This window comes from Peromyscus maniculatus, chromosome X (assembly GCF_049852395.1).
Source record: "Peromyscus maniculatus bairdii isolate BWxNUB_F1_BW_parent chromosome X, HU_Pman_BW_mat_3.1, whole genome shotgun sequence".
NCBI lineage: Eukaryota > Metazoa > Chordata > Mammalia > Rodentia > Cricetidae > Peromyscus > Peromyscus maniculatus.
The window spans coordinates 19,706,247-19,729,835 of record NC_134875.1 but is presented as its reverse complement, the minus strand read 5'-3'; the positions used below and the strand labels follow the sequence as shown (position 1 = coordinate 19,729,835).

At 46.6% G+C, this 23,589-nt stretch overlaps 1 pseudogene; it reads left to right on the top strand.

Annotated features, from left to right (window-relative positions):
• The first annotated feature begins 407 nt into the window (after positions 1-407).
• LOC102924274 (UBA-like domain-containing protein 2 pseudogene) lies at positions 408-902 on the top strand (annotated as a pseudogene).
• Positions 903-23,589: the final 22,687 nt, after the last annotated feature.

Below are 23,589 nucleotides of genomic sequence, written 5' to 3'. Positions count from 1 at the left end.
GTGGTTACTTTGAAGCCACAGCTGTATATTCTCCGTGAATGTTTTTGAAAGGTCTATTCCGGAGGAAAGGAGCAATAGTTGTTTTGCCATTGTAGTAATAATTAAGCTTTCTAGAGCCTTTTAAACTGAACTTCTATCTTCACTGATAAGCGGTTGGGAAATTGGTAGCTGAGAAGAGATGGCTCCCTAGCAAAGACAGGATAGAAGCCGGAAACTGGCTTAGAGGCCAGGGCAGGTTCAGCTAGGAAGGCCTAAAGAACAAAGAAATGCGCACTGTCTAGGTCCAGAAGGTACCACGCTACTTAGAAAACGGTGGTGGTGGTGGCGGCGGCGGCGGCGGCGGCGGCGGCGGCGGCGGCGGCGGCTGCGGAGCTGCAAGCGCGAGCCCGGAGCGGCCGCCCAGCGCCATGTTGATGAACACAGACAAGCTGTGGCACCAAGTCATGATCCACCAGTTCGCGCTGGCCGCGGGCTGCGAGGCGGACCAGGTGCAGCAGCTGCTGCAGGCGGCACACAGGCAGTTCGAGACCGCCCTGGGCACGTTCTTCCAAGAAAGCAACATTCCCAACAGCCACCACCACCCGCAGATGATGTGTACTCCCAGCAACACCCCTGCCACACCACCTAACTTCCCTGATGCGCTAGCCATGTTCTCCAAGCTTCAAGCCTCTGAGGGCCGGCAGAACAGCAACAGCCCCATGACAGCTGTGGCTTGCTCCCCTCCTGCAAACTTCAGCCCCTTTTGGGCCGCTTCCCCACCCAGCCACCAGGCGCCCTGGATCCCGCCCTCTTCCCCCAACTCCTTCCATCATCTCCACTGCCCAGAGCCCACGTGGCCCCCTGGAGCGTCCCAGGGGGGCGCCCAGCAGAAAGCCGTGACAGCAATGGATGGCCAGAGATGAGTGAGACTGGATGGCACTGGGCTGGAGCTGGGGGCAGTCCAGGGTTGTGGGGGACACAGAGGAGGGCTGGGGAGGGGGGGACACAAGAGGGCAGGGGATTTCTTGAAGATCGCACTGGAAGATTTTAAAAGAATTTTTGTGGGGTGGGCGAGACAGTAAACATCCTGAGCCACTTGGGTTCTTCAGGAATTTCTCTTTGGGAAAGTCTTTTCCCTCTTTTTAATATATAACTATAATATATATGAATATAAATTTAATGTATGTGAGAGTGGGGCCTGCACACTGGGGTGCTGGGGTCAGAAGGGAAGGGCCTCGAATCCTCTGCCCATTTGGGGGAGAGCAAAGGGGTGCTCATAGATGAAGCGAGCTTGCAGCCAGGTGACCTGCTGCCTTCTTTAGAAGCCACATCGGCCATTAGGAAGCCCCGCCCCCACCTCCAAGGGAGCTCCCGGAAGGGTCCTGTTGGAATCCTGGACTTTCCTACCCATCACTGGTAGGTGGAGTTTTCATTTCTGCTGGTGGTGGCCTCTCGGTGGCCCTAAAACTCGTCCCCCTGTCCCCAGCTGGGTGTGCAAAGCCCACAGGACTGAAGAGTTGGCTGACCTCTGAGTGCATGCTTGGCTGTCCCGTCCCTACTGTCCTGGCTGTCCCACAGGTCCCCAGCCTCTGTCCAGCATCAGAGGACGACAGCTCGGGAGAGCCTGCCTTTGGATTCCTAAATTAAAATCACATTTCACCAGGGTGCAATTTTGATTTAAAAACTTAAAGACTTTTCTAACTTAAAAAAAAAAAGAAAGAAAGAAAACGGTGTACACGGTTACATTGGGTTAACCAATATAACACATATTGTGCTTACAATTTGGATACTGTGTATCTGTGGGGGAGGGGAATGGAATAAAGGGGGACTGGAAGATGACAGAAAAGGAAGGGAGAAGGAAAGAGAGTACACTGTGGGGAGAGGGCAGACACAGACAGCCACGGCACAAGGGAGCTTGCTTTGTAGCTCAGGCTGGCCTAGAATTCACCATATAGCCCAGGCTGAGCTGAGACTTGTGATTCTCTAGCCCCAGCCTCCTGAGCGCTGAGATCACAGCATCTGCCAGGGCTGTTTTGGTGAAGAGCTAATGCTAGCTACAGGACATCTTCACATTTCTCCTATCTCCTAGTTGGAGAGAGTGTGAGTTATAATCACAAAGGTGCAATGTGGAACAAGAATCTCTTTTAGGGCCTGGAAAGATCATTAGTGTTTAATGTGGTGATATATTGTGTACCCTAATAAACTTGCCTAAGGATCAGAGGACAGAGCCAGCCACTAGATTAGACATAGAGGTCAGGCAGTGGTGGCACACACCTTTAATCCCAGCACTTGAGATCTCATGCATTTGCTTGGGAAGCACACACGCCTTTAATCCCAGGAAGTGATGTCTAGGCAGAGAAAGGTATATAAGGTGTGAGGAAACAGGAACTCACTCTCTTTAGACTGAGGATTTTGTAGAGGTAAGAACTAGTGGCTGGCTGCTCTGCTTCTCTGAGCCTCAGGCAAGTTTATTAGGGTACACAAAATATCACCACAGGTTAGGAGCACTGGCCCCAGGACTTTGGGGGCTGGAGAGATGGCTCAGTGGTTAAGAGCACTGGCTTCTCTTCCAGAGGACCCAGGTTCAGTTCTCAGAACCCATTTGGAGGCTTACAACCCTCTGTAACTACAGGTCCAGGGGATCCAACACCCTTCTCTGGCCTCCACAGGAACTAGGCACCCAGGTATTATTCATAAATAAATAAATATATATATATTCTGTATATGAATATACATGTCTGAATAATATACATGAAAACACTAATAGATAACAAATTTTTTTAAAAGAATCTTTTTAAAAAGAAAATCGAAGTGGAGGAGATATTTTCTACATACAAGAAACAGCTTCTTTACCTTAACCAATGATATTAATTTATCTGAAGTGCATGTGTGAACATATCTATGTGACAGAGACTGATTTGTGCATATGCAGTACTCTCTAAGGGACAGAGGGTGATTGTTGCACGAATCCTAATTGATCTTAATAAAAACCCAGAGCCAGATATAGGGGTAAATGCAGAAAGATCAGAGAGACAAAGGAACAAAAAGCCACAGCCAGCGCTCGCCTCACCAACTCCTCAGCTGAAAGGACTGAGCTCCTGTCTCCTCCCACCTTATATTCCTTTTTTTTTTCCACCCAGCCATATCACTTCCTGTTTCCTCCTTCCAAGTGCTGGGATTAAAGATGTGTGCCACCACTGCCTGGCCTCTATGGCTAACCAGTGGCTGGCTTTGCCCTCTGATCTTCAGGCAAGCTTTATTTGTTAGAGCACAAACAAAATATCACCACAGGTGACCCATACTGAATTAATATACTGCCACATGTAAAGTGAATGGAAGAAAATAAAGAAGATACATTCAGTGTTTATGATGGAATTACAGGCAATAGACTATATTTTTTTCATGTATAATTCTCTAATTGCTCCCAGATCTCTGTGCAACCTATACAATTTTTATAATGTAAAAAAAAAACCCATAATTTTAAGGCTTTCTTGTTTTGTTTTTCAAAACATGGTCTCTCTGTGTAGCCCTGGCTGTCCTGGAACTCGCTCTGTAGACCAGGCTGGCCTCTGCCTCCTGAGTGCTGAGATTAAAGGCATGTACTACCACTGCCTGGCAATTTCAAGGCTTATTATATTCATCAAAAGCAGTTGTGGTAAAGTTTCTCTGGATCCTTGAAGCCCACCCTGTTACCCTGGCCTCTGTTCATAGATGTCCAAGAGAAGGATGTAATTAAAAAGATAAGTCAGAGAAGAACCTGCTTCTTGAGTTACTAAATACTCATGTATCCCAGCAAAGCAGCCTACAGCATAGGAGACAAAAGGACTCCTTCTTCCCTTTTCCTTAAGGACATTTAAAGAAGACGCAGACCTCAACAGGCATTGAGATAACACATGTTCTATTATTACTATTATTATTATTATTATTATTATTATTATTATTATTACATTGTATTACATAGACATGCACAGTTTCAGTGTTAGAAAGAATAAGGGACCTGGGCTATCTTGTCCCACTAGCCACATAAGATGCAGGGTTCAAGGAAGAATGGAGAAAGAACTTACACCAAACTGAGGGGAATGGCCTCAGGCCAGTTGCACCTCAAACCACTTTGCCCTTCCCATAGGAAGCTCCAACCTCTTGCAGGGGAGAGGAAGGGGAGAAGCCTGGCTTTCTCTTAGGACAGCAACTCTCAAACTCCGATGACAATCACAGTATATACAGACTACATACTCCCTACCCCTAAGCCCAAGGAGAATTTTCATAAACAATACCTTATTAATAGGGTCTGCGTCCTCATCACATCTCCAGTACACAGAGCATGGCTCGCTTGTGTGCGATTTAGTGCCTACCTGTTACTGTTAGAACTTATCAATAGCTAGGTGGTGGTGCATACCTTTGATCCCATCACTCGGAAGACAGAGGCAGGTCGATCTCTGTGAGTTCAAGGCCAGCCTGGTCTACAGACTGAGTTCCAGGACAGCCAGGGCTGATACACAGAGAAACCCTATCTCAAAACACAAGAAAGAAAGAAAGAGAGAGAGAGAGAGAGAGAGAGAGAGAGAGAGAGAGAGAGAGAGAGAGAGAACTTATTAATAATTTCATTTCTGAGCTCACCTTTTAGAATTGTAGTCAAATGCAGCAACTTTGATAAGCATGGAACAGGGGAGATGTGTGTGGATCGTAGCAGCTCTTTTCTTCCAACCTCATTTACATACAGTGTAAAATTCCAGTCGCCCCACAGCCCTTGTGAGGTCGGCATGACTGAAAGGGAGCAGAAGGTTAGGGAGTCCCATCTACAGTTTAGTGAGGCTGGACAGAGTGTGGTGGCAATGGTACCTCACTGAAAAGGTCACAATTTCCTTTGGAACTAGAGCTTGTTCCCAAAGCAGAAAGCATGCAATGAAGTTCTGAGAGACATGGAAACTAAGAAAGCCTTCCCAATTAGAGTAGCAGTGCCCTCGGTTACTAAAGTCTGGAAATAAATCGCTCAGCTGGGCAGTGGCGGTGCACACCTTGAATCCCAGAACCCAGGAGCCAGAGGCAGATCTCTGTGAGTTCGAGACCAGCCTAGTCTACAGAGCTAGTTCCAGGACAGCCAGGACTACACATTGAAACCCTGTCTCAAAAAACCAAAAAGAAGAAGAAGAGGAAGGAAAAGAAAGCTCCTAAGTTCTAAACTGTGTCCCCACCACCACCCCGTCTCACAATGAAATCTTGCATCATTGTCCTTGGTCTTTCTGGAATGTACATCATCCCTTTGTCTAGTTACCTGCCCACTGGTCACTTAGTAGCCTATGAGATTATCACATTGACTTTCCTGGAACTACTATATTTATGTGACAGAGCCCTTACTTTACTTCATAGGAATGTAAAATATGAGAGTAATGATCCTTCCAACTTTATAAGAGCATATTTTGATAATTGTTCTATTTTATTATCACTTGTTAATTTCTTCTGCTGCCTTATCTATGAATTCAACTTTCTTACAGGCATGTATGAATAGAAAAGCACATAGATATCGGGTTCAGTACTGTCCTTGGTGTCAGGCATCCACTAGGGGTCATGGAAGGAGGGACTCCTGTTTGCTACAATGATGACAGAGAAGCAAAGGGAAGATAATCCAGCCTTTCCTTTCCATCCTCACGCACTCACCAAAAAAGTGAGCACAGAATGCGGCCTGAATGCCCGTTGAGAAGTGCCATCAAACAAAAGGAATCGGCTTTGTGCTGCAAATCTATCACCACGGTCAGAGCAACGAAGTGCCAGTTGTGTACGCGGGGGGGGGGGGGGGGGGCGCAGGAGGGGGGTGTCTCTGGGTACACTTGCGATTTCAACAAGCCTTGCAGAACATGAAGAAGAATGGCGACCGTCACATTTACAGTAACTTTGAGTATTTTACTCAGTGTGATAGGCAACAGCAAACAAACAAAACATACCAGGCAAACCAAAAACAAAAGACACACAGAGAGAAACAGCAAAAGAAGGAAATTGCTATAGAGCTCCATACTTCCGAATGACTCTTTCATCCTGCTTTTTGATCAGAGCATCTCTTAGTTCCATTGTTCACTGGACCCTGTATGTTACCGTAGCTCGTCCTACTTAAAGTGTGTGAGATCTCCCTGATACTACTTTACTGTGCTCTCTGTTAATTAAATGCTGTTCATGAACCACACAGATTTCATTAACCTGATAGGTTATGACAGGTGATAAGTGAAGCACAGCCCCACCCATTAGAGTGCATACTTAACATCCTCCTAAAGATTTTCCTCCGCAAACAAACCAGAGGTCTTAACAGGCCAGCATGATAAGACTAACCAGAGCCGGTATGCTTTTCCTTGAGAAGGATAAGCAGTGGTAGCATCAAAGTCCTTCTGAGGGCTGCCTGAATAAAGACTGCCACCGCCTCTAGACCCTCACGGCCTCAGACAAAGGCTCTTTGATCTGGGTCCAGAAATCATTGCCATTCATCAAAGTAATACTTCAGTTAAATTTACCCCAAGGCTATCCCAGGAACTTGGTGAAAAAGTCATCTAAACTTAAGCTTAACTCAGTTATTCTAATAGGATCACCAGACAGGTTTATACAATGGGTATATTACCTTGCTCATAACTGTGGTAAAGTATCAGAAAAGGGCAAGTTAAGGAAAGAATGGTTTGTTTGGGCTCACAATTTGAGAGTATAGTCCATCGTGGGAGAAAAGTTACGGCAGCAAGAGTCAATGGTGGTGTGTACCCCGTCAGCAGGAGTCAGTGGGTGGTGTGTACCCCGTCAGCAGGAGTCAATGTGTGGTGTGTACCCCTGTCAGCAAGAGTCAATGGTGGTGTGTACCCCGTCAGCAGGAGTCAGTGGGTGGTGTGTACCCCTGTCAGCAGGAGTCAGTGTGTGGTGTGTACCCCGTCAGCAGGAGTCAATGTGTGGTGTGTACCCCTGTCAGCAAGAGTCAATGGTGGTGTGTACCCCCGTCAGCAGGAGTCAATGGTGGTGTGTACCCCTGTCAGCAAGAGTCAATGGTGGTGTGTACCCCGTCAGCAGGAGTCAGTGGGTGGTGTGTACCCCTGTCAGCAGGAGTCAGTGTGTGGTGTGTACCCCGTCAGCAGGAGTCAATGGTGGTGTGTACCCCGTCAGCAGGAGTCAGTGTGTGGTGTGTACCCCGTCAGCAGGAGTCAATGGTGGTGTGTACCCCGTCAGCAGGAGTCAATGTGTGGTGTGTACCCCTGTCAGCAAGAGTCAATGGTGGTGTGTACCCCGTCAGCAGGAGTCAGTGGGTGGTGTGTACCCCTGTCAGCAGGAGTCAGTGTGTGGTGTGTACCCCGTCAGCAGGAGTCAATGGGTGGTGTGTACCCCTGTCAGCAAGAGTCAATGGTGGTGTGTACCCCGTCAGCAGGAGTCAATGGTGGTGTGTACCCCGTCAGCAGGAGTCAGTGGTGGTGTGTACCCCGTCAGCAGGAGTCAGTGGGTGGTGTGTACCCCTGTCAGCAAGAGTCAATGGTGGTGTGTACCCCGTCAGCAGGAGTCAATGGTGGTGTGTACCCCTGTCAGCAAGAGTCAATGGTGGTGTGTACCCCCATCAGCAGGAGTCAATGGTGGTGTGTACCCCTGTCAGCAAGAGTCAATGGTGGTGTGTACCCCGTCAGCAGGAGTCAGTGGGTGGTGTGTACCCCTGTCAGCAGGAGTCAGTGTGTGGTGTGTACCCCGTCAGCAGGAGTCAATGGTGGTGTGTACCCCGTCAGCAGGAGTCAGTGGTGGTGTGTACCCCGTCAGCAGGAGTCAATGGTGGTGTGTACCCCGTCAGCAGGAGTCAATGTGTGGTGTGTACCCCTGTCAGCAAGAGTCAATGGTGGTGTGTACCCCGTCAGCAGGAGTCAGTGGGTGGTGTGTACCCCTGTCAGCAGGAGTCAGTGTGTGGTGTGTACCCCGTCAGCAGGAGTCAATGGGTGGTGTGTACCCCTGTCAGCAAGAGTCAATGGTGGTGTGTACCCCGTCAGCAGGAGTCAATGGTGGTGTGTACCCCGTCAGCAGGAGTCAGTGGTGGTGTGTACCCCGTCAGCAGGAGTCAGTGGGTGGTGTGTACCCCTGTCAGCAAGAGTCAATGGTGGTGTGTACCCCGTCAGCAGGAGTCAGTGGTGGTGTGTACCCCGTCAGCAAGAGTCAATGTGTGGTGTGTACCCCTGTCAGCAAGAGTCAATGGTGGTGTGTACCCCGTCAGCAGGAGTCAGTGGGTGGTGTGTACCCCGTCAGCAGGAGTCAGTGTGTGGTGTGTACCCCGTCAGCAGGAGTCAATGGGTGGTGTGTACCCCGTCAGCAGGAGTCAGTGGTGGTGTGTACCCCGTCAGCAGGAGTCAATGGTGGTGTGTACCCCCGTCAGCAGGAGTCAATGGTGGTGTGTACCCCTGTCAGCAGGAGTCAGTGGTGGTGTGTACCCCTGTCAGCAGGAGTCAGTGGTGGTGTGTACCCCCGTCAGCAGGAGTCAGTGGGTGGTGTGTACCCCCGTCAGCAGGAGTCAATGTGTGGTGTGTACCCCGTCAGCAGGAGTCAGTGGGTGGTGTGTACCCCCGTCAGCAGGAGTCAATGTGTGGTGTGTACCCCGTCAGCAGGAGTCAATGTGTGGTGTGTACCCCTGTCAGCAGGAGTCAATGGTGGTGTGTACCCCTGTCAGCAGGAGTCAGTGGGTGGTGTGTACCCCGTCAGCAGGAGTCAATGGTGGTGTGTACCCCTGTCAGCAAGAGTCAATGGTGGTGTGTACCCCGTCAGCAGGAGTCAATGGGTGGTGTGTACCCCGTCAGCAGGAGTCAATGGTGGTGTGTACCCCGTCAGCAGGAGTCAGTGGTGGTGTGTACCCCGTCAGCAGGAGTCAGTGGGTGGTGTGTACCCCTGTCAGCAAGAGTCAATGTGTGGTGTGTACCCCGTCAGCAGGAGTCAATGGTGGTGTGTACCCCCGTCAGCAGGAGTCAATGGTGGTGTGTACCCCCGTCAGCAGGAGTCAGTGGTGGTGTGTACCCCTGTCAGCAGGAGTCAGTGGTGGTGTGTACCCCGTCAGCAGGAGTCAGTGGGTGGTGTGTACCCCGTCAGCAGGAGTCAATGGTGGTGTGTACCCCGTCAGCAGGAGTCAATGGTGGTGTGTACCCCTGTCAGCAAGAGTCAATGGTGGTGTGTACCCCGTCAGCAGGAGTCAGTGGGTGGTGTGTACCCCTGTCAGCAGGAGTCAATGTGTGGTGTGTACCCCTGTCAGCAGGAGTCAGTGGGTGGTGTGTACCCCGTCAGCAGGAGTCAATGGTGGTGTGTACCCCCGTCAGCAGGAGTCAATGGTGGTGTGTACCCCCGTCAGCAGGAGTCAGTGGTGGTGTGTACCCCTGTCAGCAGGAGTCAGTGGTGGTGTGTACCCCGTCAGCAGGAGTCAGTGGGTGGTGTGTACCCCCGTCAGCAGGAGTCAATGGTGGTGTGTACCCCATCAGCAGGAGTCAATGGTGGTGTGTACCCCGTCAGCAGGAGTCAGTGGGTGGTGTGTACCCCTGTCAGCAGGAGTCAATGGTGGTGTGTACCCCGTCAGCAGGAGTCAATGGGTGGTGTGTACCCCTGTCAGCAAGAGTCAATGGTGGTGTGTACCCCGTCAGCAGGAGTCAGTGGGTGGTGTGTACCCCGTCAGCAGGAGTCAATGTGTGGTGTGTACCCCTGTCAGCAAGAGTCAATGGTGGTGTGTACCCCGTCAGCAGGAGTCAATGTGTGGTGTGTACCCCGTCAGCAGGAGTCAATGTGTGGTGTGTACCCCTGTCAGCAAGAGTCAATGGTGGTGTGTACCCCGTCAGCAGGAGTCAATGGTGGTGTGTACCCCCGTCAGCAGGAGTCAATGGTGGTGTGTACCCCCGTCAGCAGGAGTCAGTGGTGGTGTGTACCCCGTCAGCAGGAGTCAATGTGTGGTGTGTACCCCGTCAGCAGGAGTCAGTGGTGGTGTGTACCCCGTCAGCAGGAGTCAATGGTGGTGTGTACCCCTGTCAGCAGGAGTCAATGGTGGTGTGTACCCCGTCAGCAGGAGTCAGTGGGTGGTGTGTACCCCTGTCAGCAGGAGTCAATGTGTGGTGTGTACCCCTGTCAGCAGGAGTCAGTGGTGGTGTGTACCCCGTCAGCAGGAGTCAGTGTGTGGTGTGTACCCCGTCAGCAGGAGTCAATGGGTGGTGTGTACCCCTGTCAGCAAGAGTCAATGGTGGTGTGTACCCCGTCAGCAGGAGTCAGTGGGTGGTGTGTACCCCGTCAGCAGGAGTCAATGTGTGGTGTGTACCCCTGTCAGCAAGAGTCAATGGTGGTGTGTACCCCGTCAGCAGGAGTCAGTGGGTGGTGTGTACCCCTGTCAGCAGGAGTCAATGTGTGGTGTGTACCCCTGTCAGCAGGAGTCAGTGGTGGTGTGTACCCCGTCAGCAGGAGTCAGTGGGTGGTGTGTACCCCCGTCAGCAGGAGTCAATGGTGGTGTGTACCCCATCAGCAGGAGTCAATGGTGGTGTGTACCCCGTCAGCAGGAGTCAATGGTGGTGTGTACCCCGTCAGCAGGAGTCAGTGGGTGGTGTGTACCCCTGTCAGCAGGAGTCAATGGTGGTGTGTACCCCGTCAGCAGGAGTCAATGGGTGGTGTGTACCCCTGTCAGCAAGAGTCAATGGTGGTGTGTACCCCGTCAGCAGGAGTCAGTGGGTGGTGTGTACCCCGTCAGCAGGAGTCAATGTGTGGTGTGTACCCCTGTCAGCAAGAGTCAATGGTGGTGTGTACCCCGTCAGCAGGAGTCAGTGTGTGGTGTGTACCCCGTCAGCAGGAGTCAATGGGTGGTGTGTACCCCTGTCAGCAAGAGTCAATGGTGGTGTGTACCCCGTCAGCAGGAGTCAGTGGGTGGTGTGTACCCCGTCAGCAGGAGTCAATGTGTGGTGTGTACCCCTGTCAGCAAGAGTCAATGGTGGTGTGTACCCCGTCAGCAGGAGTCAGTGGGTGGTGTGTACCCCTGTCAGCAGGAGTCAATGTGTGGTGTGTACCCCTGTCAGCAGGAGTCAGTGGTGGTGTGTACCCCGTCAGCAGGAGTCAGTGGGTGGTGTGTACCCCCGTCAGCAGGAGTCAATGGTGGTGTGTACCCCATCAGCAGGAGTCAATGGTGGTGTGTACCCCCGTCAGCAGGAGTCAATGGTGGTGTGTACCCCATCAGCAGGAGTCAATGGTGGTGTGTACCCCCGTCAGCAGGAGTCAATGGTGGTGTGTACCCCCGTCAGCAGGAGTCAATGGTGGTGTGTACCCCCGTCAGCAGGAGTCAATGGTGGTGTGTACCCCCGTCAGCAGGAGTCAATGGTGGTGTGTACCCCGTCAGCAGGAGTCAGTGGGTGGTGTGTACCCCGTCAGCAGGAGTCAGTGTGTGGTGTGTACCCCGTCAGGAGCACGGGAAGATGAAAGCTGCTCTTTGGCTTTCTTTTACAATTTTATTCAGTCCAGGACCTCAACCCTGGACCTCTGGTGCTCCTAACATTCAGTTAGATCATCCTGAAAATGCCCTAATAGACATTTCCTGTGGTGTTTCCATGGTGATTCTAAATTCAATCAAGGTGACGAGATTAGCCATCATGATGGGTGAATTCCTCTTGTAGAATATTATTTTAAGGTGTGTTACTTTTGTTTATGCTCTGGAAATTTTGTTTAATGATGCAAAGATGTGTTTGATGAAAATTCACCTGCGGTCAGGAGGCTGCATCAGCAACTAGCTGACAGGAAGTCATAGGGAGAAGCTGTTAGTATTCTGACCTGCCCCTTGGGGACCCACCCAGTGTTCTCCTGATGCCATCCTAAGTTCCCTTTAAGTAAAAGCTCCTCCCTCTTTGATCTCTCTCTCCTGCCTCTCACCAGAGGTAGCACACACCTCTCTCTTTCCTCTTCTCTTTCTATCTCTCTTTCTTTTTTCCTTCCCTCTGTTCCCTCTCCCCTCCCCCTAAACCCCAAAACAAACTTGCCACATGGACATCAAGTCAGCCATGTGAGTAACTTTCCATCATCCACCGTGCTCAAATGGCGCGTCTCACCCACTGTGGGCACCTTGGTCCAAAACCTGCCAAGGCCTCCCATGTGCCATATCATTACAGGAGCTAGGCGGGGAAGGGTTTTTAAGGGGGGCCAAGGAGAAGCACGGGGGCTTTTGGAGGCTGCGAGCAAGGAGAGGAGGCGAGCTACTTGCTAGTCAGCCTCTCTGAGGAGCAGAATCCCACCGCAACCTTTGAATCTTGAGTTCATTGGAGGGACGGAGATTTAGTGAAGATGCCTTCATAGCTTGGAAAGAGTCAGTGCCTGAGGGAACAGAATTCCTTCTAGCTATGGCCCTTGCGCCTAACCGTTGCTGCTGGTTATGGAGTTGCAGTTGCTGATTCAGACAGCCATGGCTTAAAAGGCTGCAACAATTTTTAAAAGGACAACAACTTCCCATAGGCCAGTGGCTCTCAACCTGTGGGTCACATCCCCTATGGATGGCGAATAACCCTTTCACAGGGGTCACATATCAGATATCCTGCATATCAGATATTTACATCACGACTCATAGCAGTAACAAAATTACAGCTATAAAGTAGCAATGAAAATAATGTTATGGCTGGGGGTCAGCACAACCTGAGGAACCGTACTAAAGTGTTGCATCACTAGTAAGGTTGCCATAGAGGAAACACCATGTTGAACACAATACTGAGGTAGGTGAAGGCAAAAGCGTGCAACTTGATTAGATTAGATACTAACCCTAGCCCTGCTCTTCGGTTGGGCATGCAACTTAACCTTCCTGCATATCATTTTCCTTGGACTATTGCTCTGGAGATTGTTGGAAAAGAGCAAAGAATATTTCCTAAGCAGCTGATGGTGTTATCATTTCCAGAAAAACTCTTTCATATCTCAGATATCTCCCTTTTACAATTTTGCTTTTACTGTTTTAGTGTTCAGTCCAGCTGGAAGGATCTTTCTTAGGTGCCTTGTCCAGGAATTGCTAACTGGGAGCACTTGTTCACTTGGCCCTATCTCACAAACGTCTGAAGACAGTGTTCATCCTACCGCCTGAGGGATGAAGGTGAGACCAGCACATTGGAGGTAGGGCCAGAGATACTGTTAAGCCCCCTACAATACTCAGTACCTGTTGTGTCCTGGGCGCGAGACCCCTGAAGAGACCACCAGAGACACGAACTCACCGAATTGCAGCAGCAAGGTTTATTGAAGCAGTTCAGGCCATGACACAGCGGAGGCTAGAGGAGGTGCCCGCCCTTCTGCAAGCTCAGTCTTTAAAGGCAAAAACCATAGGGTTACATCATTTAGGGGTGCTAGTACGGGTACAATTCTGACTGACTCAACTTTTAAGAGCTTTTTGGAATTTCTGTGTTATCTTACTTTGCAGTTTTAACCGGTTGTTTGTCAAACTTTATAGACTACCTCCGGCATTGGGGCATTCTGTGGTTAATCAATTGTTACCAGATAGTCCTTCAAACATCCTGACTTTGTACTTCGACCATCTCCGGCATTGGGACATTCTATGGTTAATCAGTTGCTACCAGATGGCTCTTCAAACATCCTGACTTTGTCCTGGGACCTATGTCAGCAGCTCTGAGAACTTTGAAACTCAGGCCTGTTTCAAGCTGGGGTGAGGGTCTTGCTTGAAATAGGGGTGCTTTGGTTCTTTAGTACCCACACACATTAAAGAATTCTACAGGGGCTGGAAAGATGGCTCAACAGTTAAGAGTATTGGCTGCTCTTCCAGAGGTCCTGAGTTCAATTCCCAACAACCACATGATGGCTCACAACCATCTGTAATGAGATCTGGTACCCTCTTCTGGCCTGCAGGAATACGTGCAGGCAGAACACTGTATACATAATAAATAATTTTTTTTAAAAAAGAATTTTACAGTCCAAAATGCTGATGTCACCAAGGTTGAGCACCCTTCACTTTGGTTGAAACTTAGACTAGTACCTACTGGAAAGTATCCTGCTGCTTTAATAGTTCCAAAATTGGAATGAACTCACCCCATGACTCCTATCTTCCAGAGTTTTCAGAGCTATCAGACCAGGGAAAATTTTGATCCTCTTATCTCATATAGTACAATGAAACCATAAAAGAATGAGATCAGACATTAGTACAACAGCTAACATGTTTTTTGTTTGTTTGTTTGTTTTTTCCAGACAGGGTTTCTCTGTGTAGCACTGGCTGACCTGGAACTCACTCTGTAGACCAGGCTGGCCTCGAACTCAGAGAGATTCATCTGCCTCTGCCTCCAGAGTGTTGGGATTAAAGGCGTGCGCCACCACCGCCCAGCACACGTTCTTTTTTTTTTTTAAAGACAAGGTTTCTTCACATAGCTTTGGCTGTCCTGGAACTTACTATGTAGATCAGCCTGGCCTTGAATGCACAATATTTATCTCTACAGAATAATGTAGTAATTATCAAAGCATGCTCTGTGGAGCCCTGGTATTTCCTGATAGGCATGTAGTAGTATCCAAGGTCAAAACTAATATTAGGATATTAAAATATCCTTGCCTTTTCTACCATGTTGAAGTTTGCATTGAATGCACTAAGGCAATGATAAGGAACATTACCAGCCACCTATGACCAAACACACCATATACAAAACTATTCCCCTCTATATTAGAAGCAAGAATCAAAACTGAGGAGGAAATATGCCTTCAGGGCTAGGACTATTCCATGGCATAGGCAGACATGCACTTCCCCAACATACATGATGAGACCTTGTTTCATTTCCCGGGACTATAACATAAGAAAAAAATGCAAAAGGATTTCGTGGTCCTGAAGAAATGGCTTATTAGGTAAAGCCTTTCCTGTGCAAGGGTCCTGAGTTCAGTATCTGAGCATCCGTGTTAAGAAAAACTGAATACGAGTGAACATCTCTGTGCCCCAGAACTGAAAGGCAGAGAGTGGAAGACTCTTGGGACTTGCTGGCCAGTTAGTCTAGCCCAAGCAAGGAGATCTAGACTCAGTGAAAGATCTTGTTTCAAAAACTGAGGTGGAGGTCTAGGGAGATGGCTCAGCGGGAGAGGTATTTGCCCTGCCTGAGTTTAATCCCTGGATCCCCAGGTGGAAAACTGACTCCGGAATATTATCTCGCCTCTACATGCACCATTGTACACACGCACACACACACACACACACTCATGCACTCACCATGCATATACACTCACAATAATAATAATAATGATATTGATAATAATAATGATATTGATAATAATAATAGGACTAGAGGGATGGCTCAGCAGGTAAGAGCACAGGCTACTCTTGCAGAGGATGCAGGTTTGATTTCCAACACCTACAAGGAAGTTAACAGCCTTCTGTATCTCTATTTTCAGGAGATGTAATGTCTTCCTCTGGCCCCTGAGAGCACCAGGTACACACATGGCACACAGACATACATAGAGGAAAAACACCCCTACTCATAAAAATAAATAAATCTGAAATATCAATATGGGCTAGAGAGATGGCTCGGTGGTTAGGAGAGTGACCTGCTCTCGCAGAAGATCTGAGTTCGATTCCCAGCACCCACATCGGGCAGCTCAAACTTACCTTTAACTCCAACACCAAAGAATTCAATGCCTCTGGCCTGGTATCAATACTCATATGCACACTCCCACACACATACACATACTAATGCCATCATTTAAAATAAAATAAGTTGTCAGGCAGTGGTCATGCACCCCTTAAATCCCAGTACTTGGGAGGCAGAGGCTGGCGGCTCCCTGTGAGTCGAGGCCAGCCTGGTCTACAGAACAAGTTCCACGACAGTCAGGGCTACACAGAGAAACTCTGTCTTGAAAAACCAAAAATAAATAAATGGGTAATAAACATTTTAAATGAATGTTGTTTAATAATAATAATAATAATAGTGATAATGATAATAGTGATAATGATAAGATGGAGAAGAGAATGAGGAATACGTCTGGATGTCAATCACAGGCTTCAGAGCTCCTATGTGGGCAGGTACACCCCCATCCCCAGAGGTACACAGATGCATATAGTACACACGGAAACACATACATAATTTTTTTTAACTTCAAAATGTTTAAAAGAAGCACAGTAATATGGGATGCATGAAATGAATCTGAGTCAAACACAGCAAATGCCTTTAATCCCAGCACACAGGAGGCTGAGGCAGGTGGATCTCTCTCTGTAAGTTTGAGGCCAGCCTGGGCTACATAGGAAGTTCCAGGTCACTCAAGGTTACAGAGTGAGACTCTGTCTCAAACAAAAGTAATCTGAGAGGCAGTTTTCAATAAGGTTAAAAATGGAATGAACTGAATGCAGGAATATACTATGCTTGGAGCTAAGGAGAATCCAAAATTTTGTACTTGACATGGATTCTCCACAAAGGAAGATACACATTTGATGTCATTCACCCCAGTCTGGAGACTTCTTCTATACAAAAGAAAATTCTCAGCAGAGTGGTGGTGGCACACGCTTTTAATCTCAGCACTCAGGAGGTAGAGCCAGACGGATCTTTGTGAGTTTGAGGCCAGCCTGGGCTACAAAATGAGTTCCAGGAAAGGCACCAAAGCTACACAGAGAAACCCTGTCTCGAAAAACACCAAAATAGATAAATCAAACAAAAGAAGATTCTCAGTGTGAGTCACTTATTCTGAGATGACAATCAGTACAATTCTTGGTATCAGTTAACTTTCTCGTGTTGTGTCATGAAAACAGAAGCAAAGTTCCCTCCAAAGGAAATTGCAAGGGCTGGTTCCAGGCACACAGGTTTTCATGCTCGGGAACGAGGAGGACATGATGGGACCCAAGACCTGCTTTGAAGGGCTCTTCCTCGATGGGACCCATTGGCCCTTGGAAACCATATAGTCAAGCGCCGGGCCATAATCGAGAATATAACTACCCTCCAGCCTTCCAGAACGTCACAGCCCACCCGAAAGAGTCCCCTCAGGCATCACAAAGCTATTTTGAGTGTCCTGGATAGTAGTGGCAACAAGGTCTCAGAAAAATCACAGGGAGGACCGGAGGAGGGCCGTCAGGAAACCAGTAGCCATGACCAGCATGTCCACGCGGTGGCAGTATGAACTCACTTGGAAACGTCCATTCTCGGCTCCCAGCAATGTCTCTGTGGCTGGCAAGCAGGGTGTTCTCAAAAGCCTCCTGAGAAACTGTGATGCAAATGTGCAGTAGAATGCCACCCATGAGGCACTTGCAGGCCCTGAGTAATACCTATTTGGGGGCAGGGGGAGTAGTAATGCTGTGAGGCCAGGGCGTGGAAGACACCACTTTCCCTGGAAAGGCTGAGCTTTTCTGAGCACTGTGGTTGGCTCAGCGGCATGCAAAGCCAGCACAGAGCTGAGAACTCAATGGGTGTTCAGTTAGGACCTACCTCTGCACTTCTGTTTTTGATACCTGCAGCATCCCTCAACTTAGTAAGATTGTTCTAACATTTATATGAAAATGCAAAGCTCAAACTTGACAGAACAGTCTAACAGTGAATCAGAGATGCAGGATTTCTGGTAAAGTTTGAAATATTTACTGCATAGTCCAATGTGCTGGTGGATGTCTTTAATGCCAGCACTTCAGCATCTGAGGCAGAGGTATATGTGTGCTTTAAGGCTTGGAGTAATGGCTCAGTGGTTAAGGATACTGCTCTATCAAAGGGTCCAGTTTCAGTTACCAATACTCACAACTGCTTATACTTTAACTCCAAGGGATCTTTGCCTCTAGCCTCCATGGTCACCTTCACTCATATGCACATACCCCGGAACACCACACACACACACACACACACACACACACACACACACACACACGAAAAAGAAATCTTAAAAATTACTTCATGACAATTTCTGATAAATGGCTCTGATCAGGACGATCTTTTGTTGATACCTGATTGGCAGAGACTTGTATATGGGTTGAGACTCAGAAGGAGCATTTATCAACCAAATATCTAAGGCCCAAAACAAACTGCTCCCCAATAATTTTACTCCTGCACTCCAAGTTCTATGAAGACACGGGGACGATGGGACCCATGTAAGAGGGCCCTAGTATTAGTCAGTGTCCTCTAGAGAACAGGGCTGATAGATTATATATATATATCATACATTTTCCAGAAAGCAGTCAAGGTGAGATGCAACAGAGAGTCTTGTTGGAAGCGTAAAGCGATTGAGGACTTAATCATTTCTCTTCTGAAGGGACCCTATGTAGCAACTTCAGATTAGTGTAATTAAGGAGCCATGATCCCCAGCTCCTGCATTTGAAGTTTACCTGAGTGGGAGATGTCTTATCTTTATCTGTGTCCCTATAGCCTGTTCCTCCCTGACTGCCACAGATACCTTTTCTAGAAGTCCTATCTGCTCAAAACTAATCAGCCTCTAAATAGAGAATATCTAAGTTGTAGCTTAATAAACTCAAAACAGCAACAAACAAACACAATTTTAAGCAACCAAATATTTAATCAGAAACTTTACCCAATAAGGTGTTTAGGCAGCAAGGAAGCACATGAAGAAATTCTCAGTACCATTAGTCATCAGGATGTTTAAAATAAAGGATACTTTAGTCCACTTACATTGTAAGATGGCCTCTTCAGGTGGTGAAGATGGGCAACTTCTGTAGCTATCATAATGCACTGGTGGAAATGTAAGATAGTCAAATTTTTTTTTATTTTTCAGCTTTAAAAAACATCCTAAATGTACTCTTTCTATGTGATTAAATCATTCCACCCTGAAGTATTTGCCTAAGACAAATGAAAGTATATGTTCATACAAAAACTTGCAGAAAAAGTCTTTCTTTGCACCTTCATTTCACAATATTCTCACACTGGAAGCTGCCCGAGTGGCTAAATCAACAAGCAATTGAATAAGCCAATGATTGCATATCAATCATATAATAAGAAAATGATTGCATATCAATATTACTGAACACTTCTTACCCATGAAGATGAATTACATGCAACATCACAGACAGAGCTCAACATTGTTCTTATGAATGGAAAAAAGACAAAAGTAGTCATACATTGTGACTTAATTTCTAGAAAATTCAAAAGTGCAATTGACTATTGCTACAGAATTATTTTCATGGTTTGTCTGAGGTAGGTAAGGAGCTAAGAGAGGCAAGAGGTAGTCGTGATTACAAAAAAGGAATGAGAAAATGTTGTGGAATATTATTTTAAGGTGTGTTACTTTTGTTGATGTTGCATTTGTTTAACTCTGGGAAGCTATGTTACTGTGCTTGTCTAAGACACCCGATGGTCTAATAAAGAACTGAACGGCCAATAGCGAGGCAGGAGAAAGGATAGGCAGGGCTGGCAGGCGGAGAGAATATATAGAAGGAGAAATCTGGGAAATGAGGAAGTAGCCAGAGAAAGAGGAAGACTCCAGGGGCCAGCCATCCAGCAACACAACAAGTCACAGAGTAAGAGTAAGATTTTCAGAAGTAAGAGAATGGGAAAAGCCCAGAGGCAAAAGACAGAGGGGTTAATTTAAGTGAAGGAAAGCTGACTAGAAAGTAAGCCAAGCTAAGGCTGAGCATTCATAAGTAAGAATAAGCCTCCGTGTGTGTGGTTTATTTGGGAGCTAGGTGGCAGGCCCCCCAAAAGGAAAAAACAACAACAACAACAAGAAAACTTTGGTAGGTTTCTGTCTTAGTTTGGTTTCTGTTGCTGTGATAGAACACTGTCCAAAAGCAACTTGGGGAAGAAAGGGTTGATTTCATCTCACACTTCCAAATAACAGGGAACTTCCAGGTAACATCACCGAGGGAAGTCTGATAGGAGCTCAAGGAGGAAACTGGAGACAGGAACTGAAGCAGAGACCATGGAGGAACACTTGCTGTCTATGGCTTGTTCAAGTGCCCAGGGGTGGCACAGCCCACGGTAGGCAGGACCCTCCCTGCATTAATCATTAATGAAGAAAATGCCTCATAAACTTGCCCACAGGCTAATCTGATGGAGTCATTTTCTTAAAGTCCTCTTTTCCAAGATGGCCCTAGCTTGTGTCAAGGTGACAGAATACTGTAGGGACTTTAGATCTCTCCAAATGACCAGAAGACACCTGGTATGCAATTGCAGAAAGCAGCTTTATTCTTGAGAAAAACCAGCATGCTGGGGCCCACCCAAAATGGCTTCGACCCCAGGGGAGGGTAAGACAGCCCCTTTTAAGCCTGCTTAAAATTAATTCCAGCTGTGGTTAAGTATGGGAATTCCTTCTGCCAATGGCTTTGGGGGTACAAACCCTAGGGCATGGATTTCTGTCTGTGTACATGACCCCTTAAGAATGGAGCGAGTCGAGTGTGCACTCTCTCTTGGGTGGTGAAGACCAGGTCCGGTGGCAAAAAGCGTGATCAGTCCCTAGCTTTCCAAGGACACTACACCTGGATTTACCTTATCCTGTATCAGTGAGTATATTTCCCCACTTCTTATCTTAATAAATTACCAATACCCCTTAAACAGACTCTTGTGGATTTCACTAACAGTTAAGTGTACTTTGAAGTGATTGGGTATAGACTCTTACTGATACAGGAATCAGTTTACGATTGGCTCATGACATCTGCTCAGCAACTGTGGGTGCTGTGTCAGGGGCCTATCTGACTGAAAACAGCAAGAACAGTTCCTGCTTGTGGCCAGGTAGGACCCTATCCTTCTCTCCCCTGCCACAAATGATCCTGCTTTTACTCTAAACTTTTCGGAGATCAAGTCTTCTTTTGTATGTTTTGTGTGGTGCATATACATGCTCATGGGTGTATGTCCATATCTACATGCAGGTGCACATGCAAGTGGGTACATGTGCATGTGGAGACCAGAAGTCAATGTCACCTGTCTTCATTGTTTGCTCCCCACTTTTTAGTGACAGGATCTCTGATTGAACTTTGGGCCTGTCCATGTGGCTAAAATGGCTGCCCAGTGAGCTCAGTCATCCCCAGCTGTGGAGTTACAGGCAGACATCAGTGTTCCAAACTTTTGCATGGTTGCCACATGAGTCCTTTTACATGAGTCCTTTACATAAGGATCCAAACTAAGGCCCTCATGCATGCTTGGTGGGCGCTTTACCCTACTGAGTCACCTCTCTAGCCCCTGAGATGAATGAGATGATGCAATACTTGTCTTTTCTGTGCTTTTTATTTCACTCAATGAATTCCTGCTCCATCCATGTTGTGCAAATGACAGGCTTTCAATTGCATTAGTTTTGTAGCTGGATGGTATTCATTATATATGTGTGTGTTCTTTATCAATTCTTCAGTTGATAGAAATAGAAACGGAGGTTGTTTCCATTTCTCGGCTACTATAAATATTGCTACTATAAACATGAAAGTGAATATTTCTCTTCAAAATACTGATTTCATTTCCTTTGGATACATACCTGTAAGTGGGATTTCTAGATCATAGCTAATTTGTTACTGAAGAACCTCCATCCTGACAGCTATCATGGATGCTCTAATTTACATTCATACAAATGCTGTTTAAGAATTTCCCTCTCTCGGGTCAGTGGGATGACTCACTGGCTGAAGACCCTTGCTGCCAAACTTGATGACCTGAGTTGGAGCCTTGCAACCCACACGATAGAAGATGAGAACCAACTCCTGTAAATTGTCACCTGACCTACACATACACACTGTGGCACAAGTATGCACACACAAATAAATGTAAAAAAATTGAAAGAATTCTCTTTGTTCCACATGTTCAACAGCATTTGCTATCTTTTGTCTTATCTCATTATTACCCTAATTTGATTTGTTCTCCTGGTTAGTGATTTTAAACACTCTTATATGATCCTCATTGATCCTTTGCATGCTTTTGTTTGGAGAGATACCTATTTTGACCTACAGTCCATTTTTAATTAGGTTACTGTTTTTCCCCATTTTGGGGGGTTTCAAAGTTCATAGTATGTCATGATATCAATTCCTTATCAATGTTTTCTCCCAGTCTGTGGTTAAGTATGGGAATTACTCATTTCAAAGAAATGAATCCCTCATTTCTTTGGCTGTTGAAAAGCTTTTAAGTTTGCTGTTATCCCATCTGTCTATATTTACTTTCATTTCCTCTACTTTTAGAGTCACATAAATAAATGATTGCCCATTCCAAAGTTCCAAAGTGCTCCCCATATGTTTTCCAATAATTTCATGTCTTACACTTAAATCTTGAATCCATTTTCGGTTATCTTTGTGAATTCTTATAGAAATGTAGGCCCAGCAACATTCTTCTTATGGACATCCTGTTTTCTTGATGAAAAATTGCCTGTTTTCCACTGTGTGTTCTTAGCATTTTTGTCAGGGAGCTGGCTGTGCTTGCATGGAATTATTTCTGGATACTCTATGTGCTTCTATGTGAATACTATGATGTTTTGATTACTATGTAATAGAAGTCAGGTAGTGTGTGCTTCCTATTTTTTTTTATTTTTGCCCAAGACTATTTCATCCACTGACTTTTAAAACCTTGAAAGTTCCTGGAATCAAGCCCCACGAATACTAAGGGACCAGTACAGTGGTTTAAAAAATATGCCCACAATTTCTTTGATAGCACCTCTCTTGAAGAAATGTAGCTTACTTCCGTTGAGTACAAGCCAGTATTCTTTTTTTCGGGGTGGTGGTGGTGGTGGTTTAAGACAGGGTTTCTCTGTGTAAATTTGGTGCCTGTCCTGGCTCTCTTTCTGTAGACCAGGCTGGCCTCGAACGCACAGGGATCCACATGCTTCTGCCTCCCGAGTGCTGGGATTAAAGGCGTGCGCTACCACCGCCCAGCAAATACAAGCCGGTAGTAGCAATTTGTTTGCATTGCCTAGCATATGGAAGGATTTATGGTGTATCTCGAAGACTGAGTGTTAAAGTGTATCACAACTTCCATAGAATACCGTCTCTTGGCTTTCTCTCACTCTGAGGGACCCCACCACAACAGGAGAGTACTCAAACAGCCCTGTGGATTTATAAGACAGGGAACTAGTTTTCTTTAGTTCAGGCTAGAGAGCCACCTTGGGACCAAATCCTCTACTCTGAGGCCATCAGAAGTAGCCCCAGGTGAGGTCATGATAACACAAAAGGCCATGAGCCAGGACCACCCACCCAGTTGAGCCACTCTTGGATTACTGGTCCACAGAAACTGTGAGATAATAAATGTTGCTTTTTCTAAGCCACTGCTTTGAATAATTTGTCGCATAGCAAATATGCGTGTTTATAAATTTGCCTAGCAGTGCTCTTTATAACTCAGTGAAGTTATAAAAAAGAAGAAAAATATCATTTGTTGAGTTTTGGTATAGTATCAGAGAGGAATATCCACAAATACATACAAAGATTATTAAAATAATCTGTTTTTATTCCAACCATATATTTATGTAGCCCTGATTATCTTTCATATATTGCAACCAAAACAGCATCTGAAATTGACTGAACACAAATGCAGATATGAGAATCCAATTGTCTTTTATTATATCAGATAGTAAAGAATTTTGAAAATACAGAATAATTTAATTTTTCTTAATGTTTTTCTATTTTGAAAACATCAGGATTTAAAATAAAACTAATATTACAGTTTTAAACAATAAAAAATTCTATATAAAATTAAAATTATGAGTGAGACACAGTCCTTTTCACCTATCTGGATTGGGGTTACACATATGAATCATTACCATTCTGAAAGGAAATACATT